The sequence below is a fragment of the Melitaea cinxia genome, chromosome 14, assembly GCF_905220565.1.
Source record: "Melitaea cinxia chromosome 14, ilMelCinx1.1, whole genome shotgun sequence".
Lineage (NCBI taxonomy): Eukaryota > Metazoa > Arthropoda > Insecta > Lepidoptera > Nymphalidae > Melitaea > Melitaea cinxia.
Genome location: NC_059407.1, coordinates 2905948 through 2932427, shown reverse-complemented (window position 1 = coordinate 2932427; position 26480 = coordinate 2905948). Strand labels below are relative to the sequence as shown.

At 34.4% G+C, this 26480-nt stretch overlaps 1 protein-coding gene across 2 annotated transcripts in view; it reads left to right on the top strand.

Annotated features, from left to right (window-relative positions):
* The window catches only part of LOC123659622 (protein FAM166B-like), a 39901-nt gene that overhangs the window by 735 nt on the left and 12686 nt on the right, over positions 1-26480 (top strand). The gene's annotated exons all lie outside the window — the stretch shown is intronic.

The following is a 26480-nucleotide window of genomic DNA, read 5'->3' as shown; positions in this document are numbered from 1 at the left end:
AAATTTTGAATACACAATTATTTTTAATATAATATCGTTAAATGTCTTTCCCCGACACTGGATTACATATGTCATTTCTCTATATTTTACACGCATTGGTTTTAAAGTAATTGGTAAAACAAAAGTTTTGTTAAAAATGTAGGAAATAGCCCAATATAATAATTTCAAAATTCTTTTAATTGGATGACAGAACTGAACCTATTAGAAACAAACATTAAAACAAATATAGGATACGCTACTACTGGCCGTTTAACTCTAAATTTAAACTAAAAATAATTTTTTGCTAATAATTTAGCAATTGATCTGATAATAAATGATAATATTTTTTGTTTTCTTGCTCTTCAGCTAAACAATACCTATTTTATTATTTATTATTTTTATTTTATTAATCGTCATCATAATGGTTTCACGTCACACCTCTTTTTTATCCACTGCTGGAGGATATAACATTTCCTTTAATAAAATCTATCACTGCTGGACATTGCCAACAGTGATAGTGTTGTTCCTCCTCTGATGTGTGTATGGCCCATACATTCTACATTGGTACGTGACTGAGATCAGTCTGGGTCTCTATCTATTAAGAAATGCGTCCAGCCATATTATCTATTGTCACTTTATCTGGCTGTAATACGCTTACCATTATTAAAGGAATATCATAAAAAAATCATGGAATACTCGTAGGTGCGGAAGTGAAACTAAAAATAGCAATAATAAAATAATAAGAAAAAAAGAAAGACAAAAATACTCACATACAATATATTATTCATTCCTAAAACTTTAAATAAAATATGGGATAGATAAGCATTGTAAAGTGTGATACGCGAAATCGACATTCAGAGATTAGCAACATTAATGGCTTCGTATAATATTTAAATCCCTTGGTAAATGTCGTTTAGGGTCAAGGTTTCAAGTAAATTCGAACTGTTTAGACTAATATTAGGTTTAAGTCATTTGTTCTCAGCCCGTGAATTACTTATCCAGCTTTTCGTTAGAAAATAATATTTTAAATAAGTATTTAATTCATTTAGAAACGCGCCATATTTTATTAAATTATCTGTATAAATAAAAATGAATGTTGCTAAGCGCATAACTCGAGAATGGCTCGAACAATTCGGCTAATTTCTTTTTTGTATGTTACTCAAGGCCCACGGAAGGTTTTTATCAAAAAAAAAAAAAGTAAAAACAAAAATTGCTTTATTTAATTATTACTATTTACTTTTGACAGAACGAAGTCTGTCCGGGCAGCTAGTTTATAATAAAAGAAGTGATTTAAAAAAAAACAAATTAAAATTGAATAACTTCTGTTTATTACAGAAGATTAAAAGTTTTTTGACAAGACACAAACTTATGACTTAGGTATAGTAGTAATCAGGAATATCGAACACTCAGTAAAGTAGGTATTGAAATTCGATGCGAATAAAACCACAGAGATTGATTTAACACCATACGACCTCGTAGTTAACGAGACATATTTTTTGTATATTCAATTAAGAGTGCTTTTTCTTAAGTTTATCAAAACCTGCTTCGAGGCCTTGCCAACAAAAAACGAATAAAAAAGTTTCCATTTAACGGAGATGTCGCGAGTACAGACGACACAAAAACGCCCAAAATATCAGCCTCATACATTTTTGTAATCTTTTGTAAGTTGACTTTTATATGAAATACAATAAATCAACCTAAAAGGTTGTAACCTGAATATGACAATTCCTTTGAGAAATGAGCTAAAAATAATCATAGTCATGACTCTCGTTTTACTTACATTTGCTTCGTCAGCGAAATAATGTCCTTCAGAATAAATTACAAGAAACACCTTTATAGCGATACTAGCTGACATCCGCAACTTTGTTTGTCATTTTGGTTCAAGACATCGTAATAAATATGGCTGTTAAGTCATCGAATACCTGTTAATAGACGTTCTATAAGATAGTAACAATAGTTTGCCTATCAATAAAGAAATCCATGTTCATAAATAAAAACTTGAATTTAACTGCTTTCATAACGTTAATGCACTTTTTTACTAGGTACACACACACACACACAAGATCAAAATATGTTATTCTGTTGCAAAATGCATGCTCTTCGCAAGTAGAAGGATTAGGGACCTAGCCCATATTACTGAAAAGAATCGAAACGACCTTTACGACGATAACTAAAGATCTAGAATCAAAACGATCGAAAAACTTACAAATATCTTTTAAAGTATCTAAGAATTTTTCTCAGAAATATAACTTGAGCAAAATATCGGTGAAAGTAATAATTGCTAGCATTATTCTTTTTACAATTGACCCACGGTAGACAGATGGTATAGAAAACCAGATAATAAAGCTTTACAATTTTTTTTATTGCTATAGATCAGAATAAATAAATAAAACAATCGATCGATTGATAGAGCCTGTAACATCCCGCTGCTGGTGTGTCCAAGCCAGGCTTATTTCTCCATGTAGAAGCCTATAACAATTAGCAAAACAAATATATTTTTAAATTTAAACTAAATGAAATTACTGATTAACTCGTAATTTTACAATACATATTTACAAAATAATGTTGAGAGCATTTCTCTGTAGAATCGTCATAGCGATTCAAAGGGTAAATGCTATCCGTTGAATCGCTATGCCGATTCTCTGGCAAAAAATGCACCAGTTCTCTTATCACTAGTGGAGGCAATAAGACGAGGAGTAATCTCTTTAAAAAAAATAAGTGTTTTGACTGCAAACGGAAGTAATGACGCTTGATTCGGTAAGGGATACTTTTCGCGTAAAGCTTCTATCGTTTTATTATCAAACGATGCGAGGGTATCACTAAAAAAAGAATACGAGCAGCATTCTTAAGATTAACTCCATCAATTACTTTAATTTCAATCATTTTATTTGAGTCAGAAAATGAAGGTCATGGGCAATTTTTAGGAATAGGGAATAATAATCTGAATGTCAAATAAAGTATTCTATTTTAATTTGGTTGATAAAGTACCATTTTTGCTTTTATCAACAGGTAAATATCTGAATGAGAAAAAAAAACCAAGCCAAACCAATGTCCGAAATACATTTTTGAAACACACTGATAACTTGATATCATTTTATCGTAGTTTAAAATATGGCGAAGGTAGGGCATTTATTCAGTCCTTGACATGAACTTGACATCACAACGCCATGTTTGATATTCAGAGTTGACAAGTAAAAATTGTTGTGTTTCGCTACGGTAACTTCATTGACTTATTGATACTTTAATTACTTAATCAATCACCATTAAATATTATTTTTGGCAGCCATTAAATAATGTGTCACTATATAACTTTTCAGTATTGATCTTTATGAAATTATTTGCTTGGTGCTCGTCCTCCTGAACTTTTTTTAGCTGCTTTAATACGAATAAGGAAGATTTATTATGTCTACATGTAAAATACCTTTTTAAATGAAGTCCTTAAACAGATTACATACAAGTTATTTAGGGTGCCAGTAACGTTTATACTGTAATTCCTTTTAACAATATCTTGAGGGTTCCCTAATCCTCTAATGAATAGTGAAACAAAGTCTAAATAAATTTATTATTGTACCTAGTAGTTTTTTTTTTTCGTTATAACCATTATATTACGTGCTATAGGTATCTATTGCAACAAACATAATTTGCACATTTTATATACCTACAGCGAAATTCATGAATTTTCATGTTTTTTTAATAACTTTACATTTGAAGGAAATATAAACCCTACGTAAACGAAGCTGTAAAAATACCAAGCAATTCAATATCCACAAAACTTTAAACAGCTAACAAGAGTATATTACGAATCCGATCAAAATTATATTCGAAAGGAGAGAGCTACGGTGGCATAGAGACGACAAACAAAGGCTATTCTATAATAATTCTTATAGATAGTGAAACTAAATCGAGCATTGTTCCCACGATCTCGATTCGCTTCGATTACTGTCCAGGTATAGAAATACATGTCTCAATTACATGTTACATAAACAAGATAATACACTTCAAATATAGAGATATTGGACACCTTATACCTTAATTATATTATACACTAGCTGCTGCCCGCGACGTCGTCTGCGTGAACGCTATCCAGCACCAAAAATACCTACGATTATACCATTTAAAATAACATTCATTTACCCATTTCTTCTTTACATTTCATATCTACAGAAATATCTCATAGATGGCGATGCTTTAAAACTGTCTTGTCTACTTATTCATTTAATTATGTTTATCGGCTTAGTTACTTATATTGCGTGATTTTTATAGTGTGAAGCTAGCTTATATAGCATGGTTATTAACATACTAACAACAACATTTAAATGTGCGTCGTTAGATTACACGTTGTTACAGAGTGCATTGAAGAAATAAAGGTTCACTGCTCGTTCCCCGTAGGTGATAGCGTGATAATGTGTAGCCTATATGTTGACCCGACTTCTTAATAATATTCGTGCCAAATTTGAAGTAAATCCATGCGGCACTTTTTGAGTTTATCCCGGACATACATACAGACAAACAGACAAAAATTCTAAAAACTATATTTTTGGCTTCGCTATCGAATTTAGATCACACCCCAAGTATTCTTTCAAAAAAATATTCGATGTACAGTTTTGTCTTTCCTACCATTTTATTACATGTACATATAGATTATATGCAACTATTATATTAATAACTTCCAATACTTCTGATTTTTTGCAAAATTTTTTACAGGCTTAGGTACTTAGTCAAGGGTTTTTATTTAAGTTTTTTTATGAGTCTTGAAAATAATAATTTAAATTGTTAAGTTAGGTCATCTATGTTAAAAATATTGTAAATAAGCTAATCTGCATGCAGCTGCATCAAACCCCTGTCGTAATAAACAATTTGCGCTATGAATACTTATAGGTATACATATAATGTAAATAATATCAAAATTATACATAAATCACGTGTCAGCTACCAGTGTGTGCCAGCTATGAAAATGTTCGACCATGACATATTTCCTAATACTGGAATGCCTGCCCCTAAAAGTGTCACCCTGAAAGCTGATTGTTCTTTAAGAAAGTCGCACATGACGGAAAGAAAGACAAACGCTTCAAAATTTTCGCAATTGTGTTTTAGACTTTATTAATGTTAGGTTTAGTTAGAGCAAATGTTTATACCCTTTTTATCCACCAACTCTCTACCGTACGTCCCTTCTTTTTAATTGGCCTTATCGTGATTACCTACTTGTTTATAATAATAAATTACATAATAACTTTTTTTTTAATTTTAACTTAAATAACAGAATTCATTTTAAAATATGTAGTTATGTGAACTGCAAAACGTAAAATTACTGTGTTTATATTTGTAACCCCATTTATTAAACCAATGAAAATATGACTGTAACAAAATAAACCTTTTTTTTGTTTTCACCTCGCATAAAATCCACGATACATTTTTAACATTACCTTGAAAGGTTTGTACCAATCGAATAAGCCGATCGTACTGCTTATTAAAATACCAAAAAACTAAGTCAGCTGTTTGATACACGCAAATTTGCGTTACTCATAACTTAACTTCGAGAAACATAATTTAAAAAGTTGGATAAAAATAGGAATTTTAGAAAAACTTCAGAACTATATTTATGTGTGGTAAAAATCGTGAGCGATGAGCAGCATGAATGTTTGAAATTATAAAATTAATTTTTAATTATTCACAATAAGTTTGATTTTTTTAAATAATGTTTAAAAAATAATGGCTAAATTCATGCAACATTATACTTCAATTTTTTTATATATATATTTTTTATTTTCCCTTTTAAAAACTTTATTTAATTATTTTAATCAATCTCTCTTGTCTTTAACGTATCATCTATTATACAGGGTGTCCGGTAATTAATGGATAATCCCACAGGTGGCAGATAGTGGTAATTTTTTTTTAATAAATCCTAGACCATTGCAGATACATTTATTTTTTATTTTTTTCTGGGTAGGCCCTGTGCCCCTCCATAAACACCTGCGGGGTTATCCATTAATTACCGGACACCTGTATTATTATTAATACGTGAACCAAAAACTTTGTAACCCTTTTTACGAAAATTGCGCGGACAGAGGATTATGAAAATTCGTACCCTTATACCAGAATGGTAATATTTTTTTTAATATGCATAAAAATTTATTAAATCAACAATAAAAAACATTACACACACTACCATTTATTTGACACATACGCGCATATTATACTCTTTTGTTGATTGTCAGTCTGTAATCAAATATAATAAATACGCATTATCAAAGATTACTCCAAGAATTGTAATCAGATCTCGATGAAATTGAAATGTGACCACATGATAAACGTCGGCTTTCAATTAAATTAAAAATCATCAAAATCGGTACACCCAGTAAAAAGTTATGTGGATTTTCGAGTTTTCCTCGATTTCTCTGGGATCCCATCATCAGATCCTGGTTTCCTTACCATGGTACTACACTTGGGATATCTCCTTTCCAACAAAAAAAGAATTATCAAAATCGGTTCATAAATGACGAAGTTATCCCCGAACATACATTAAAAAATATATATACGGTTGAATTGAGTAACCTCCTCCTTTTTGAAGTCGGTTAAAAAGGTTGTTCTAAAAGGTGTTTTTCGTTATTTTTTGGTTTTGTTTAATTTAATTAATTGTCGTCGAAGTTCGACCTCTGGGCGACCACTAGTTAAAGTAAAAGTGAGATTACAAATGTATCATTTTTTTATAATTTAAAAATATTCTCATCGGCTCCTATGTATCAAATGTATGGCATGTTAGCAATCTGCGAAATCTCCATTATCACACATTCTACACAGCAAGGCCGCACCGACCGTTCCTGGTACCATCATATTAGCCTGGCTCTATTAATGAGGGCTGGGAGGAATCGCTCCATATTTCAAACCTCGCTCATTATGAAGGGAAACTTCTTAGGTTTAAAAACGTGATTCTCAAAATCTTAAATATCGATAATTGTTTATAAATAATCAAACTATTATTATAGCTTTAAGAAGAAATTGTTATAATGCCTAAAACTAAAAAACTAATTTTAGCCCGGTTTTTAAAACTATTTTACGTTAGCACTTCTCTAGTCTAAAGTCCTTTGTGACATATCGTCTAAAATAGTATTAGTAAGAACAAAATAATTAAAATTTTATAAAATTTTAAAGTTTCACGTCTCAATCATGTCTCTCAGCTCATGTCTCTGACTTCTATATTCAATACAATTTTAAAACAAACTTTTTACAATATTAAAAGTATCTAGCTTATTCAAATGTTGTCAACAAATATTTCACGCAATATATCGCGTAGAAGTTTTCGTTCCTGGTACATTCGTGGTACTGTAATACGTAGGCTCAATATTTAGTCTTTTTTTCAAATATAACATCGAAGTTTTGTATATATATTTATTTTTATTTATATAGAATAGTGGTAAAATTATTCATGAGAATAAAGTCTCTTTAATAAACATAATTTTAAATATTAATTTAATGCAAGTCCAAATAAAAGATTACTTTCTTCTGAATACAAAAATGTAAAACAAAAAATAAAAAAGTGCGGTCAAGTGCGAGTCGAAATCTTGCGAGAAGGAGAAAGTAACATAATTCGATCACATTATATAAATATTTTTTGTCACGCATTTGAATATCACAAAAATTAATATTTTATTAGGCTTTGTAAAATTAATTTAAATTAATTTGTCATTATAGTATGTAGTTTAAAACGCTTTGTGTAAAGGTGTCCTTAATCATCAGTATTGTACAGAAGGGACATTCGTGATTCGCACAAATTTATCATCTTTCGCCAACTTAATACCATTAAATTAATAATGAGGCTTTATGTAAGTTTGTTAATTATGACAACCACTTAGCTGGATTTATGATTAATTAGTTGCTCTCAGTCAAACAAACTATTTGTGATGTTTCTATTTTATGTATTTTGTAGAAAGTTTGAGTGTCCTTTGTTATTTACTTTCTCATTATTAAATTAAATAAAATTTTAATACAATTGAATAGATTAAAATCTTTCAAAAGTCGGTAAACGTGTTGAGTGCTAATTACCTATAACCTACTGGTTTCGCACATACTTCAAGTATTTAAACTTTTATTAACCACATCAAGACGCCAAATTAAGCATATTTTTATTTTTTACCTGTTTTTATTTTACTTAATTTCACAAATGAGACGACTTAATTACCTTTATTTTATAAATAATATGTACCTGTATTAAGTATTATGCTATTATAAAAAAAACACAGTACATTAATTATTTAATTTTCGTCAATCAATTGCGCGGGGCCTTGACCCTCGCGTGCTTTTCGCCCCTAGCATGTACAATTGTACACAGATCTGACATTGAACCAAACATACAATAGAAACAACATCCATTAAATCTAAAACGATCTTTTATGCACCCTGTTATCGTTTTTGACGTGCACGAAACTTGATAAAAGTATGTTACAATTTCCGAAGTCATTTGTAAATAAACTACGAGTAGTAAGCTTAAATGATGTAAATGAATGAAAAGCTTATTAATATTCATCACTTCAACCTATCGCAGTGCACTGCTGGACATAGGCCTCCTCAAGTTCGCGCAAAACATCCCGCTTTCTCGCAATCCTCATACAGCCACTATCGGCAATCTTATGTACAAATGGTCGATCCAGCGGGCTGAAGAACTGAGAGATATCGTATTGAATGCCCAGGGGCGTCGATATTAGATGAATTACAATGTTTGAAAATATCATGTGGACTATTTACTAAGCTTTATATCTGAATCAAATTCGTCTTATCATAAGATCAATAAGAGCTTCAGTACTGAACCACTGCGTAAAACTCAAGAAACACGGCCAGCCAAAAATTTTTTCAAAGATTAAAAAACCAATAAAATTAAGCAACAAAAATATAATGTATGATCAGAAAACTAAATACAATTTTTGGTCGGATGGATGTGAAAGAGTTTTTATTACGGTTCTTCAATTTTAACCGCCACAGCTGGCAGCACTAGTAAGCTTTTAGATTAATGTTAAAGCAACATGGCGGCATGGTGATACACTTTGGATTGGTTAGTAATTTTCCTACCAAAAGTACGCTAACATAAAACATACGCTTTAACTTATTAACAGTATTACTGTGTTTTAAGGAACAGTGAAGTAAGCCACTAGAAACAGTTACACACAGTTCGGAAACAAATACATTTTTATCGTTTTATGTTTCTCTCCCCATCTGTACAAAAATATTATATATATATATTGAATACCCTTAAGAACAGGTATTGCTGTTGTAGTTAGTTTTATTATTCGTTAGGTTGTACGTATATATAGGCGAAGGCCAATATCAATTATATTAATGCTATAATGTTCAAACAGTAAATGCCAGTAACGTCAGAAATGCGCATACTTACTTATTAGTATTTTACTCTTAGATTTTTTCTCTTTAGAAGATCAAATCTTAAATTTCCGAAAGGTCAAGGGCAAATATTCAATTATTCCTGAATAAGAAAAAAACTATTCAGACTCAACGACGACTGGGGTGAAAACATTGTTTCGGGGGCCGGAAACACGATACAAACACAAACGCCCCGACACTAAGAAACATCTATATGGTCTACACAAATACTTAGCATGATAAAACCTGCGATCGCCATCATTAGTAGACAGTACTTTTACCATTTAAACAACCATATCTTCTATGCCTAAATCTGTCGCAGCATAAGGTCTAGAAAAGTCCTCCAAATAAGGAACATATATTTTCGTTAAGATTTTTTCGAAGGACTTCGGAAAAACAGAGAGAGAAACCTACAAAAGAATCAAATATAATACTTTCGACTTATATTTTTCATATATAGGACACGACTTTAGATTCTACAAGATTTACCCAACCATTGCAGTAAGTCCAGTAGAACCAAGTGTTTATCGTAAAAGATTTAAATCTTATTGATAACTCTCTTCTCGTTTCTCTCTCATGTATAGGCCTTGACCAGTCACAATTTTATTATATTTATACATAAATATTTTCATTCCTATGATACTATGTCGACCACTAAGGAATTGCGGTTAGGTATGTGGAGATTGAATGTCATTTGACGATTCACGATTTTTAGAACTAGATTTAGATTATTATTTACCTTTTTTACATCATAAGTCCAAAGTACGTACTTTTGTAATAGTCTATTTGGTTTAATGACTTTTAATGGCGCCAAAAAAGTACAGATGATTATGTCAATTTCACGAAGAAGTAACACTTGGTAAGTCGTAATATTATTTTTCGGTTTATTGAATATTTTTTTTTTTTACTAATTAGCGATAAACACACAATGTGAACTTAATGCAATCATAATAGTAGGTTATTGATTGCCTTCCATAATAGATATTCTATAGAAATATTTATAATTAAACTATTAAATACTAGAAATGGCGCTTTCAATTTTAAAACAAATGAAAAAATAAAAAAAAAATATAAATTTTGTGTATTATCGAGAAAGAAGTAAATTCTGAATATGTTGTAACATTCAATATTAAATCATATAATTACACTAGCTGTGCCCGCGACTTCGCCCGCGTTGAAATCAGTGTGTCACAAAGTTTTCCCGGCAAACTTCCAGTGAAACTCTCATCAAAATCGGCTTAGCCGTTCCGTAAACCTTCCTCTTGAAGCTCTCTCTCCATTGGTTTTAGATTTTGAGGGAATCGATCACAAACATTTTTGCGGACTTTGTTTTATAATAACTGTTGCCCGCGACTACGTCCGCGTGGTTATGAAGATATGTATTGCTATTAAGATGCTTAATGCAATTTTTTTTATTTCAGTAACTTGAAATGCTTATATCACACTGAGTAACTTTTTAAAAGGCACAATTTAGTATAATTTAATAGTTATTTTTATAAAACCTCTCTATATACCACATTTTTAGACATATTTTCAGAATACAGTATAAATAATAATAATAATAATAATAATAATCTTTATTGAACACAATCATAAATTATACAATACAGATTACCCTGACTCCTGCACTAGTTTGCACTGTGTTGCAGACGCCAGTATCCTCCCCTTAAATATATGTAATAACAAATTATGCCCTTAAAAACTAATTATTATCAATTCAATGGTACGAAAAAAATCAAAACTAGCTAACATTAACATTAATAACTTTAAACTATAATTAACATTTAGATGGAAAACATGTGCCATGTGTGTTTAGTTGATCACTATTTATTACCATGTGTATGTGTGTGTGTGTGTGTGTGTTTGTGTGTGTGTGTGTGTGTTTGTGTGTGTGTGTGTTTGTAAATAACCTATCAGGCGAACTTATAGCTGCTGTATATGTTTCATACAAACTATCAACCCCAATCAAAGCCTCTTAGCGGTGAAATATCGCAAAATCCGTTCTTAGCGGACGTCTACTAACTATAATCTAATTTCAAATTTAATCTTTGTCCATCCTGGATGGATGGACCATCCAGCGATTTTTGAATTCTTGTGATGAGAGTGTCAGTGACCTTGCTTTTTTAACTGACTTCCAAAAAAGGAGGAGGTTCTCAATTCGACTGTACTTTTTTTTTATGTATGTTACTTCAGAACTTTTGACTGGGTGGAGCGATTTCGACAAATTTTCTTTTAATTGAAAGGTGTTATGTGTCAATTGGTCCCATTTAAATTTATTTGAGATCTAACAATTACTTTTTGAGTTATATCTAATAATGTGTTTTTACTTGACGCTTTTTTCGTCGACCTACGTTGTATTATACCGCATAACTGTCTACTGAATGTACCGATTTTGATAATTCTTTTTTATTGGAAAGGGGATATCCCTAGTTTGGTACCATGATAAGTAAACCAGGATCTGATGATGGGATCCTAGAGAAATTGAGGGAAACTCTCGAAAATCCGTAATAACTTTTTACTGGGTATAGCGATTTTGATAATTATTTTTTTGTTGGAAAGGGAATATCCCTAGTTTGGTACCATGATAAGGAAACCAGGATCTGATGATGGGATCCTAGAGAAATCGAGGGAAACTATACTGCATAACTATTACTGCGTGTACCGATTTTGATTATTTTTAATTTAATAAAAAGCTGATGTTTATCATGTAACATTTAAATTTTATCGAGATCTGATAAATACTTTTTGAGTAATCTTTGATAACGCGTAGTTGACGTCGATGTAATTGAAGTCGGTTTTTTTTCGTTTGCGAGCAAACACAATTATTATATATATATATATATATATATATAGATTACGATGCATTATTTGGACCCCTCCTCACCATCTATAGAGCATACATTTTAAATTTCAAGTCTCTTACTTCAAAACATAGGACTTTGATACAAACTTCCAACCCCCGCTTTATCCCTTTAAGGGTCGAGTTTCGTAAAATCAGTTCTTCAGTCTACGTCCTATAAGGAACCTACTTGCCAAATTTCAATTTTGTAGCTGTTATAGTTTCGGAGATTTCGTGATGAGTGAGTCAACCTACCATCCCCCGTTTTAACTCCAAAAGAGAGTTGATTTCTAAAGATGCATTATTTGGTCACCTTTCTACTATCTATAGAGCATACATTTTAAATTTTAAGTCTCTTACTTCAAAAACAGAGGACTTTCATACAAACTTCCAACCCCCGTTTTACCCCCTTAGGGGTCGAGTTTCGTAAAATCCATTCTTAGCGGATGCCTACGTCTTATAAGGAGCCTACCTGCCAAATTTCAAGTTTGTAGGTGTTATAGTTTCGGAGATTTCGTGATGAGTGACCTTTCGCTTTTATATAATGTATAGACCAGCTGACCCCGCAAACGTTGTTTTGCCATATATTTTATTAACCCCCTTAATCCCTCTCCCCCTTTTAACTTAGTGGTATGAAAAATTGATGTTGTTCAATTCTCAGACCTACCCAATATGCACACAAAATTTCATGAGAATCGGTCAAGCCGTTTCGGAGGAGTTTAACTACAAACACCGTGACACGAGAATTTTATATATGAGATAAGTCAATTAATAAATAAAATAATAATTATACAGTGTTTTTTTTTTTTTTTGTTTGTGACAGTCACAAAGTGTTCATTGCTCGCTATGTAACAACTTAAATGTAATTTTTTTTATTTTCATTGGACCTTTTTCGTTTTAATTTTTCAATATCATAAAATAACTGAGAGTACGCAATGGATAAACGGTTATATAGGTTAGTATAAATATATGATTGTTGTGTTTCTGTGGTGAGTAAGGTGACCAGAGCTCCTGGGGGAGATTCGGGGTAAGGTCGGCAACACGCTTGCAATGCTTCTGGTAATCGCTTACCATCAGGTGAGCCGTACTCTTGTTTGGCGACCTAGTTGTATAATAGTAGTTTATGCAACTGTCATATAATGAAGGGTATTAAAACACGAGTGTGAGTTTATGAAACGAGCGCAGCGAGTTAGCGAGTTAGAGCGAGTAGAGCTCGTAAACGGAGTCGGAATAAGTTATTATATTCTTTTTCATATAATTTTCTAGATTTTTCTGGCAAAAGATTGTGAGTTAATTTTGTTGCCAATTCTAGAATATCCGGAGGCGTACAAATATCATCGTCGCTATCCATTTTTAACTTTTAATTTATTAAATTAAATTCACGCGTACGTGTATTGTCACAGTGATTTTGCCGCCATTAAAATCTAACCAATGAGAGCGCAGCTGCGCGCATGCGCGCGATGTTATAATGAGATTTTACGATATCGATGTGGATATTATACCATCATGTGAAATTGCTTAAATTGAGTGTTTTGTTGTCTGCGCTATAACAGTAGTAATTATAAGTCAAGTATTGGAAACATAAGTAGAATGTTACAACATTAGTGTAGATAAAAAATATTATAAATATTTATCATGTCTTATTTTTATCATAACAGTTGAGATATTTTTTTTATATTATCTCATCTGTTATGCTACGAAAAGAGATACATTTTTTCGATGGATGTGTTGGCGTGTTGACGTGCTGGCGTATTGGCGTGTTGGCGTGTTGGCGTATTGGCACATTGGCGTGTTGGCGTGTTGGCGTATTGGCGCATTGGCGTGTTGGCGTGTTGGCGTGTTGGCGTGTTGGCGTATTGGCACATTGGCGTGTTGGCGTGTTGGCGTATTGGCACATTGGCGTGATGGCGTGTTGGCGTGTTGGCGTATTGGCACATTGGCGTGTTGGCGTGTTGGCGTATTGGCGTGTTGGCGTGTTGGCCTGTTGGCGTGTTGGCGTATTGGCGTGTTGGGGTGTTGGCGTGTTGGCGTATTGACGTGTTGGAGTGTTGGCGTATTGGAGTGTTGACTTGTTGGCGTGTTGGAGTGTTAGCGTGTTGTCGTGTTGGAGTTTTGGCATGTTGGCGTGTTGGCGTGTTGGCTTGTTGGCCTGTTGGCGTGTTGGCGTATTGGCACATTGGCGTGTTGGCGTGTTGGCCTGTTGGCGTGTTGGCGTATTGGCGTGTTGGCGTATTGGCACATTGGCGTGTTGCCGCGTTGGCGTATTAGCGTTTTGGCGTGTTGGCGTATTGTCGTGTTGGCGCATTGGCGTGTTGGCGTGTTGGCGTATTGGCGTATTGGCGTGTTGGAGTGTTGGCGTATTGGCACATTGGCGTGTTAGCGTATTGGCACATTGGCGTATTGGCGTGTTGGCGTATTGGCACATTGGCGTGATGGCGTGTTGGCGTATTGGCACATTGGCGTGTTGGCGTGTTGGCGTATTGGCGTGTTGACGTGTTGGCGCGTTGGCGTATTAGCGTTTTGGCGTGTTGGCGTATTGTCGTGTTGGCGCATTGGCGTGTTGGCGTGTTGGCGTATTGGCGTATTGGCGTGTTGGAGTGTTGGCGTATTGGCACATTGGCGTGTTGGCGTGTTGGCGTATTGGCACATTGGCGTATTGGCGTGTTGGCGTGTTGGCCTGTTGGCGTATTGGCGTATTGGCATGTTGGCGTGTTGGCGTGTTGGCGTGTTGGCCTGTTGGCGTGTTGGCGTATTGGCGTGTTAGCGTGTTGGCGTAATGGCGTGTTGGCGTATTGGCACATTGGCGTGTTGGCGTGTTGGCGTATTGGCACATTGGCGTGATGGCGTGTTGGCGTGTTGGCGTATTGGCACATTGGCGTGTTGGCGTGTTGGCCTGTTGGCGTGTTGGCGTATTGGCGTGTTGGCGTGTTGGCGTATTGGCGTGTTGGCGTATTGGCACATTGGCGTGTTGGCGCGTTGGCGTATTAGCGTGTTGGCGTATTGTCGTGTTGGCGCATTGGCGTGTTGGCGTGTTGGCGTGTTGGCGTATTGGCGTATTGGCGTGTTGGAGTGTTGGCGTATTGGCACATTGGCGTGTTGGCGTATTGGCACATTGGCGTATTGGCGTGTTGGCGTATTGGCACATTGGCGTGATGGCGTGTTGGCGTATTGGCACATTGGCGTGTTGGCGTGTTGGCCTGTTGGCGTGTTGGCGTATTGGCGTGTTGGCGTGTTAGCGTATTGGCGTGTTGGCGTATTGGCACATTGGCGTGTTGGCGTGTTGGCGTATTGGCACATTGGTGTGATGGCGTGTTGGCGTGTTGGCGTATTGGCACATTGGCGTGTTGGCGTATTGGCGTGTTGGCGTATTGGCGTGTTGGCGTGTTGGCGCGTTGGCGTATTAGCGTGTTGGCGTGTTGGCGTATTGTCGTGTTGGCGCATTGGCGTGTTGGCGTGTTGGCGTGTTGGCGTATTGGCGTATTGGCGTGTTGGAGTGTTGGCGTATTGGCACATTGGCGTGTTGGCGTATTGGCACATTGGCGTATTGGCGTGTTGGCATGTTGGCGTATTGGCGTGTTGGCGTATTGGCGTGTTGGCGTATTGGCGTGTTGGCGTGTTGGCGTGTTGGCGTGTTGGCGTGTTGGTGTGTGGCGTATTGGCGTGTTGGCGTATTTGCGTGTTGGCGTGTTGGCGCATTGGCGTAATGAATGAAAACTATTGCTAACGGGCGTCAGATGTAGCCCGGACGACGACCACTGACTACTGTGCTCAGTCAGGCTTTATACACATTATGTAATTTATATGTAGAAAGCCGGTAGAGATAACTCTAGAAGAAGTCTCTTCCAGTTAACCTGCGGTAGTTGTTTTATTTATTTATTTTTTTTTATTTTATTACTGGACTTTCATTTGGACAAAATCTCTGTGTTGTTACGGCAATAAAATATATAGCCCCCCCGCTATCTTCCCGTGGGTGTCATAAGAGGCGACTAAGAGTTAACACAGTTCTACTACCACCTTGGAACTTAAAAAGCCGACCGGTTGCGGGATAACCATCCAACTGCTGGATTTGAAATACACAGGCTGAAGACGGACAGCAGCGTCTTCGGTGCGACAAAGCCAGCCCTGCGGTCACCAATCCGCCTGCCCACCGTGGTGACTATGGGCAAAACACATGAGTTCACGTTATGCCACCCGACACATTGACGGAAAAAGTTGCCCGGCTATTTCGGAATACAATGTGCCGTTGACAAAAAAAAATAGTGATATAACTTTAGGGCTAGGACCAAATACAAATTTTAAGCAGGTAGGAAAAAAAAAAGATTTAAATAATAAACCAACTAGATATTCAACATTAAGGTAGTTTAATTTCCATTTTTTTTACACTTACCCTCATGTAACAAAATATAATAAATAAGCCTAAAAATATAATAAATAAGCCTACCTAGCTAACCCCAAAACCATCACTTCAGAAATTACAATTTAAACAAATACTAAGGTTGCTCAGTCGTAGAGAGAAGGTTCTTAATATATTTACTACATAAAAAAAAATACGTGATGAGTATAATTGCTTAACGAGTATAATGAGCTTAACGAGTATAATGAGCTTAACGAGTATAATGAGCTTAACGAGTATACCACCAGAAATCAAATAACCTTGTAAATAAGCATAGATCAACTAAATAATGAGAAAGTCTGTACCTCTTCTGCTTTAATTCATACCAATTACTTGAATTGTCAATTTGCTCTGGACATCCACCGGGTGTTAAGGTTTCAACAGGAAGTTTCGATGAGCAGGATCTCCAGCCCAAAGGTTCTACTTTAATACGGACAGATGTTTCATTGCTCTGGTGATCCACGGTAGACTCAGCTTTCAAAATATTGAAAAGATACCTTTTAGTGTTTTATTTAAATTCCAAATTCAAATATCCAGGCCTCGATGATTGAAGTTTAACGAAAATGACAGAATGAAATCGAAATATAATTTTAAGTTTGAGTTCTGTTTGTAACTCATTTAAGTTCCATCTTAATTTCAAATTATAAATTTTTCATATTTAAATTTTTCCTACATCATGGTAACGCAAGTGTATTTTCTTCTAAAGACATATCTCCATTAATTAGTTACGTAATATAATAAAATAAAACAATAAAATACTAAGGAAATATAAAAATGAAAGAATCAAAAAAAAAAAAAAACCCCAGAGTAAATTGCATAAATGTAATCTCTCGTTCCCACTATCCCCGAAATCAGATAAAAATATCTATTTCAAAATGAACAAAATAAGGAAGCATTATTGTTGAGATAAATAAAATTATTATTCTCTACTTCAGAGACATAATTTTTAATATGCAGGCGAACCTGGCCAACAAAACACGAAAACGTGAAATCTTTCCCTCGCCGTCCCCAATCATGGTCGAAGCGAAAGTCCTTTAATCTGGCAGTGTTGCCACTCAAAATTAAAAATTTATCCAATACAGTAAACCGAAAGACATCTATATAAATATTTTTTTTATTATTATTTATAAAAACAATTTAGACAAAAATCCTAAGCAATTAAATAAATATTTAAATATGAAACAATGTAAAAACAAAACCGTGCAAATACATAGCAACTCTCCAAGCACGCCATCTAGTGAGCCCGCAAGCTTCGCTAGATAAACCTCAATACCAGGATCAATAGTAATACCGCGGCTATAACTAGATGTCGCTATGCACCACAATTTTACTACGTTACAATACCCCCCCCCTTACGAAAAGGTTCACCGGGTGAACCACGCTGCCCTCAGCGTTTCAGACCTGAACTAAAGAAATTCCAACTAAACTATCCGGAACACTTAAAAAAAATGCAAACACTAACGTATACTATATATACAGCAAAAGAAAAAAAAAACAATAATATTGCGGTGTATTAAAATGTGCTTAAGTGAGAGCACCTTGACATCACCTCCCAGCTCATTGTTAAATGCAATGAAGCTATCTCCACGGTGACTCACTCCTTGCTGCCAACCGCCGGAATACAATTGTCAAAAGACAATGTTTGAAATCGAATCATGTGTAGTAGTGCGCCCTTCCTAGCGACTAATCACAAGAAAATGCAAAAGTTTCTACTATTTATTAGAATTGGTTCTAAATAAGAAATAGTAGTTTTCCTGGAACTGATCATAACAAAGACCTAAAATCAGAATCTTGAAATAAAATTCAATAACCCAGGAACTAAACAAAACGGAAAATACACGGAAAAATCCAAAAAAATAAAAAAAATACAATGTATCAATCAGCCAAAATCTTAAGACAGTAAATATCAGCATCACACGTTATTTACTCTCTTTTGCTAGTCTTCCACGAACACTCAAATCTCAAGCATCCTAACCTTACTTACATCAACTTCATCAATCCCTATTCAAACCATGGTAATGTAACTGCTAACTCAGTACATCACTACACACTCAAAAAAAACTAATTGAATATAGTCGAAACTTAAATATCCAAACAGTAAAGACCACAAAAATGAAATGCTAAATATTTACCTCTTAAAATCCTTAATATGCCAAGTACCTATAGGATGGTTGTCAGCAACTCTAACCAACTCATACACTAGAGGTGACAAAACTTTTACTACCCTGCACTTTTCATATTTAGGAGCCAACTTGGCTGTAAAAAATTTCTCAGCATCGCTTTGTGTATACGTCTTTTTCCACACAATATCGCCTACCGCATAACGTGCTGGTCTGCGCCGCAAATTATAATGCGTTGCATTCTCTGCATGAGCCTGGAACAAATTCTCTCTGACTTGACGAAATATGTCCTGTAAAATTCCAAAATTTCCAGCATATTCCTCCCTTGGCATTCCTACCTCGTAATCCTTATCCGAGTCTTTATAAAAGGAACCATTTAGTACCGGTTCTCTTCCATGGACAAGAAAAAACGGGGAGAAACCAGTGGACTCGTTTACCGCGCTGTTAATGGCAAACTGGACTTTATACAAGTTTTCATCCCAGGACCTGTGGTTGTCCTTTACAAAAGCAGCTACTGCAGTCATAACAGTCTTGTTATACCTCTCTACAAGATTTACTTGTGGTGTATACAATGGTGTGTAATGCAAATTCGGAATATTGTAACGCTTTATGAGATTACGGAATTCGGAACCCGTGAATTGCGATCCATTGTCTACAATTACGGTTTCCGGAACACTATGGTTCAGAAAAACAAAATTCTCAAGCGCCTTTACAACAGCGGCACCTGTGGCACGCCTTAACGGAAACAACATTGTATATTTTGAGAAGCAACAAGTTACTACAAAAAGAAACGTAAAACCTGATCTAGATCTGGGCAAAGGTCCTACCAGATCAGCAGAAATAACCTGAAACGGTCTACTACAGACTTTTGGTTTTCCTAATAAACCAGGAGTGGCTGTTGTTGTATGCTTATAAGCAGCACAAACATCACAATTTTTAACATAATCAACCACATCCTTATACATACCGCGCCAAAAGTATCGAAGTGATATTCTACGATGAGTTTTGAACACGCCGAAATGACCAGCAGTTGGGTCTGCATGGTTTTCTTTCAAAATCCTATTAATGTCGCTCTTATGGACTACCTCTTTCCAATCGAACTCACTCAAAAGCTGGTATTTACATTTACTGAAACGGAATAATTTATTATTCAAAATGCAAAAATTTGGAAAATTGGCTGGATTATTTTTACAACCATTGAATATTTTGTCATACCAGTCATCAACGATAGTCTGTTGTCCCGAACTACTTCGTCCAACTTTAACCACATCAACCTTTATGAGTCTCGACAAGGTATCCGGAACTACGTTATCACTACCCTTTCTATGCTCAATAATAAAATTATACTGTGACAATCTGCAACCCCATCTGGCCAATCTCCCAGAGGGATTTTCCAAATTCAAAAACCACTTAAGCGATGCATGATCCGTAATAATCGTAATTGTTTTTGAACCAAAATAAGCTTGAAATTTCTCCACTGCAAAAATGACAGCAAGAGCTTCGCGTTCTGTCGCACTGTAATTCCTTTCATTTTTATTTAAACTCCTACTGACATATGCGATGGGATGATCATGTCCATCTACCTCTTGTGTCAACATACCGCCAACTCCATAAGCTGAAGCATCGCAATGTACCTTAAATGGCTTGTCGAAATTCGGAACCGCAAGCACAGGTGCCGTTACTAGTGCATTTTTCAAAGTATTAAATGCCACCTCTGCTTGTTCACTCCACTCAAATTTTGGTGCGTTCTTGCCTTTACTAGTTAATCTATTGAGTGGGGCTGCTATAGTCGAAAAGTTTCTAATAAAACGTCTATACCAGGAACATGTACCTAAAAATATTTTTACATCCTGTGCGGATTTTGGTGTCGGAAAATTCATGACCGCAGCAACCTTCTCTGGATCAGTTCGTAACCCGAATTCATCTACCATGTACCCTAAATAACGTAATGATTTCCGAAAAAAACTACATTTTTCAAAATTTATTGACAATTTAGCCATTTCTAATTTATCCAAAACTCTATTTAACAAAATTAAATGCGTTTCAAAATCTGAAGAGCAAATCACAATGTCGTCTATATAACAAAAAACTCTCCCATTCGTTATATCGTTACAAAAATTTTGATTAAATAACCGGTCCATTAATCTCTGTTGTCGTGCTGGAGCACCGCATAAGCCAAAAGGCATAACTTTAAATTTAAACAAACCCCTACCCGGAACTGTGAAACTAGTTTTCTCTTGAGAATCTTCACTTAACGGAATTTGCCAAAAACTAGAACTTAAATCAATTGATGACAAAAATTTAGCTTCTTTTAGGCTATCCAGAATTTGCGGAATGTACGGAATCGAATATGAATCCCCCTTGGTTACTGAGTTTAACTTACGGCAATCCAAGCAAAATCTCCAGTCTCCATTTGCCTTTTTAACCAAGATCACTGGGTTATTCCAAGGACTCTCACTAGGAGTGACTACATCCAATTCCAGCATTCTATCTAGTTCTTTACATAACGCCTCTTTCTTTTCCGGAGAAAGTGGATATTGTTTAATCTTAATAGGTAAAGCATCACCGGTATCAATAATATGTTCAATCAAGTTAGTTCTACCTAAACCTATCCTTTGTGATGAAATATCCAAAAATTTATTTACTACTGAATTCGCTAATTCTTTTTGCTGGTTTGTTAATGATTCAAAAGATTTTATGGTATGAAGTGGTTCATTATCAATAACATTTAAATTATAAAATCTTGAAGGTGCCTTACTCAATTCCAAATTATCAAAAATTCCTGGCGCTAACTGAAACGTTTTCCAAAAGTCACAACCAAAAATAACATCTACCACAATAGATGGAATTACAAAAAATTTAATAATGTGAGTCATAGAATTGTAAGTAATCGGAATAAACATGTAACCCAAGCAATGGAGTTGGTCCCCATTTGCCACAGAAAATGTGGTGTCATTATCCACATGTAATTTGTAACCCATTTTCAAAAAAACCTTGTGCGCCTGGTTACCCAAAATTGACGCGCAAGCACCGGAATCTAGTAATCCTGTAATCTCTAAGTTGTCTACTGAAGTCTGTAAATGTGGTCTAACATCCTTTTCATTAATTGAAAACAGAACTGTGTCAGGTATGCAAGTTGTTTTATTATAATTGACAACACTATGTAATTGTGTCTCTGCACAGTCCTGGTATATTAGTTTTTTGAATTTTTATCTGAAGGTGGTGGTCTGACCAAAGGCTTCTTACTACACACTGGACATGTTTTAACTGTGTAGTTCTGCAATCCACACGAAAAACACCTTAGAGACCTCGGAACAACCCTACAAAATTTAAAGTTGTGGTTTCCCTTACCACATTTATAACAAAGTTTTTTATTTGACTGTAAAAAATTATTATTTTCACTCCTATTAACCTTAACCGCTGTCGCCGAAACTGTGTTTACTTGTTTTGAATTCGGTTTGTAAGCAAACTCAGAACTTAGAAGCGCTTTATTACTACTGGGCTCCGAAAATAAAGCAGAACGTTGTTTGGCAGCCTCTAGTTTACGACACTTTTCTTTCAAAACCGCTACTGAATCTATGGTTACTAGGGCCAGTTGCTCGGAATAACATGGACGAATGTTATGTAAAAGAATGTCTAATTTTTGTTTTTCAGAAAGTTGAGTCGTTAATCTCGCAAACATACAGAACATTACCGAAAAATAAATACACACTGGTTCATCGGGGCCTTGCGTACGAGCTCTGATTTCTCCAATTAACCTATGATCATAATCGACTGCGTCAAATTCTTCCAAAAATAACTTTTTTAATTCTAACCAATTTGAGACTAATGATTTATTACCTCTGAACCACAATAAAGCTTTACCTGTAAAAAGATGAAAGGCAGAAATGAACAGCTTCGAATCTGAAACTCCATACGACTTCTTATATTCTTCCACACGTTCGATGAAGCTACGTGGGTCTCCCTGTCCATTGTAAGTTAACTTCCACTTGGCGACATTTTTGTCCCCAGTGCATTCTACTGTGGAGCTGTCTGAAGTCAAAGATTCGCTTTCTTGAGCCCAATCATTGTTAGGTTCCAATCTTGAAATTAGAATTTCCAATTTTGAACCTATCTCACTCCTCTTACCTTTTAGGGTGAGCTCGGAAGAATGTATTCTTAAATTTCTGAAATATAAATGTGACGCTAAAGCTTTAGCCCTACAAAGAATATGTCGCTCTTTATTTTCCTCAAATTTCTTAATTAAATCTTTTAAATCCTGAAGTTTTTGAGAAACAACCTCCAACTCGGTTTCAGCATCAATGTCCGTTTCCAAAATTGATTCAGAAGGAATCTCTGTTATTAAATGTTTTAATTGTTTCTTTAAACCAAGCACAGTAGGTGCTGGCGTTTCAGAACGAATGGACACCTCATAAGTTAATTCGTCTTTCAAAAGAGAGTGAAATTGCACAAAAGTTTGTTCCATTTTGATTTATAAAAATCGGTACAGCCAAGATATTAGAAATGGATCCCGGTGGTATTATCGTTACTAAAAAAAAAAAGGTTACAAAAGCTTCAACAAAAATCAAAATTACTTATACGGAATTTAAGCATACTATTAAAAAAAAACAAAAAAAAAATGTTTAAACTTAGCCTACTCTAAAATAATATCTCAACAACTATGCTTCCATTACAAAATAATATTTCTAAAGTATACAGAAGAAAGAAGAAATAATACTAAATAACATACAAAATTGTAAGGTGTGATACAGCCTTATGTGTCAAAATAATCAATGTGGCACAGCCTTCATATACACAACTCAACAAAAAAAAATATGTATATAACCTAAACTAGGTATAAACTATAATAACTTTAAACAAAAACAATCAACTTACTATGAAATACCAAATACAATTTAACATTGGTCAGTTGAAATGTTCATATAGCTCTATATGAACCCAGAATAAAATAAAGAAAATACATAATCTAAATTATCAGAATTATCCAAACAACTTGAAGTGTGGTATGGTATAACCCCAACCTCTAAATCAAATAAAAGTAACTAATCTAATCAAATAAATAAATATAAATGTAACTATGTCTAAGAAACTACTGAATCTTAACAATTGTCAAAAGAACGTCTTCACGGAAAACTTTAAAAGTCAAAACCCCCCAAAAGAAAAAATAAACAAAATGCCAAGGCACAATATGCAGTGCAAACAAGAATGAATAATTGCAAATATGATTTGATATCAACAAAATGCAAAAAAAAAAAAAAAGATTTACTTTTAAAATTTTTTCTTTACACACTGACAATTGTCAAAACTCAAAATACTACTAATATTACAGTATTTTCAAAATCTACGGGTGATATACTCATCAAACAAGATAACATTAAAAAAAAAATTATACTCGCAACAAAAAATGATATTAAACTGTGATTACAACAAAAAAAAAATTCAAAATAAACCATGGGTTTTATTGTTTCACTTCAATATCTATGTTTGTATATAAACATCACAATTTAAATTAATCCGTGGGCGCCATTTGCCACCCGACACATTGACGGAAAAAGTTGCCCGGCTATTTCGGAATACAATGTGCCGTTGACAAAAAAAAATAGTGATATAACTTTAGGGCTAGGACCAAATACAAATTTTAAGCAGGTAGGAAAAAAAAAAGATTTAAATAATAAACCAACTAGATATTCAACATTAAGGTAGTTTAATTTCCATTTTTTTTACACTTACCCTCATGTAACAAAATATAATAAATAAGCCTAAAAATATAATAAATAAGCCTACCTAGCTAACCCCAAAACCATCACTTCAGAAATTACAATTTAAACAAATACTAAGGTTGCTCAGTCGTAGAGAGAAGGTTCTTAATATATTTACTACATAAAAAAAAATACGTGATGAGTATAATTGCTTAACGAGTATAATGAGCTTAACGAGTATAATGAGCTTAACGAGTATAATGAGCTTAACGAGTATACCACCAGAAATCAAATAACCTTGTAAATAAGCATAGATCAACTAAATAATGAGAAAGTCTGTACCTCTTCTGCTTTAATTCATACCAATTACTTGAATTGTCAATTTGCTCTGGACATCCACCGGGTGTTAAGGTTTCAACAGGAAGTTTCGATGAGCAGGATCTCCAGCCCAAAGGTTCTACTTTAATACGGACAGATGTTTCATTGCTCTGGTGATCCACGGTAGACTCAGCTTTCAAAATATTGAAAAGATACCTTTTAGTGTTTTATTTAAATTCCAAATTCAAATATCCAGGCCTCGATGATTGAAGTTTAACGAAAATGACAGAATGAAATCGAAATATAATTTTAAGTTTGAGTTCTGTTTGTAACTCATTTAAGTTCCATCTTAATTTCAAATTATAAATTTTTCATATTTAAATTTTTCCTACATCATGGTAACGCAAGTGTATTTTCTTCTAAAGACATATCTCCATTAATTAGTTACGTAATATAATAAAATAAAACAATAAAATACTAAGGAAATATAAAAATGAAAGAATCAAAAAAAAAAAAAAACCCCAGAGTAAATTGCATAAATGTAATCTCTCGTTCCCACTATCCCCGAAATCAGATAAAAATATCTATTTCAAAATGAACAAAATAAGGAAGCATTATTGTTGAGATAAATAAAATTATTATTCTCTACTTCAGAGACATAATTTTTAATATGCAGGCGAACCTGGCCAACAAAACACGAAAACGTGAAATCTTTCCCTCGCCGTCCCCAATCATGGTCGAAGCGAAAGTCCTTTAATCTGGCAGTGTTGCCACTCAAAATTAAAAATTTATCCAATACAGTAAACCGAAAGACATCTATATAAATATTTTTTTTATTATTATTTATAAAAACAATTTAGACAAAAATCCTAAGCAATTAAATAAATATTTAAATATGAAACAATGTAAAAACAAAACCGTGCAAATACATAGCAACTCTCCAAGCACGCCATCTAGTGAGCCCGCAAGCTTCGCTAGATAAACCTCAATACCAGGATCAATAGTAATACCGCGGCTATAACTAGATGTCGCTATGCACCACAATTTTACTACGTTACAGTTATTTTTGGCGTAAACTTGTGGAGGCCTATGTCCAGCAGTGGCCTGTATCGGCTGTAATGATGATGATGTATGTGTAGACGACTCGTACGTATTTTTAACCCCCGACGCAAAAAGCGGGGTGTTATAAGTTAGACGTGTCTGTCTGTCTGTAGCTTCGTAGCTCGCAAACGGATAAAGCGATTTCAATTTAGTTTTTTTTTTCATGAAAGATGAGTTACGGGTGAGTGTTTTTAGATATGTTTGATGAAAATCGGTTGAGTCGTTTAAAAGTTGTGGGGGGTGAAAGTGGGGAAGAATAACCGAATGTCTGCAAATATAATCTAGCGGGGTCTCAAATGAAAGCACATCACGCGCACTTTACAAAATAATGTGTTTAATGAAAATCGATTAAGCCCTGAAAAAATTTGGGGGTAAAAGTGGGGAAAATACCCAATATCTGCAAATATATGTGGTTGGGGAGAGAATGAGGATGGAAATCCGAATATCAGTAAAGTCTCCCAACGCGATGTATTTTTTTAGAATCATTAATACTCGTAAATACTTAGGTACTTTAAGATTGAGTTTCATTAATTATTTTTTACTTTTTAAAGACAACTCAGGTTATTGTGTCGGGTTTTTTTTTAATTTTTAATTTAATTTTTATCATATCCTTCAAATCTGTTCAACTTGTAATCAATTCAATCAATCAAATCAAATATTATTTT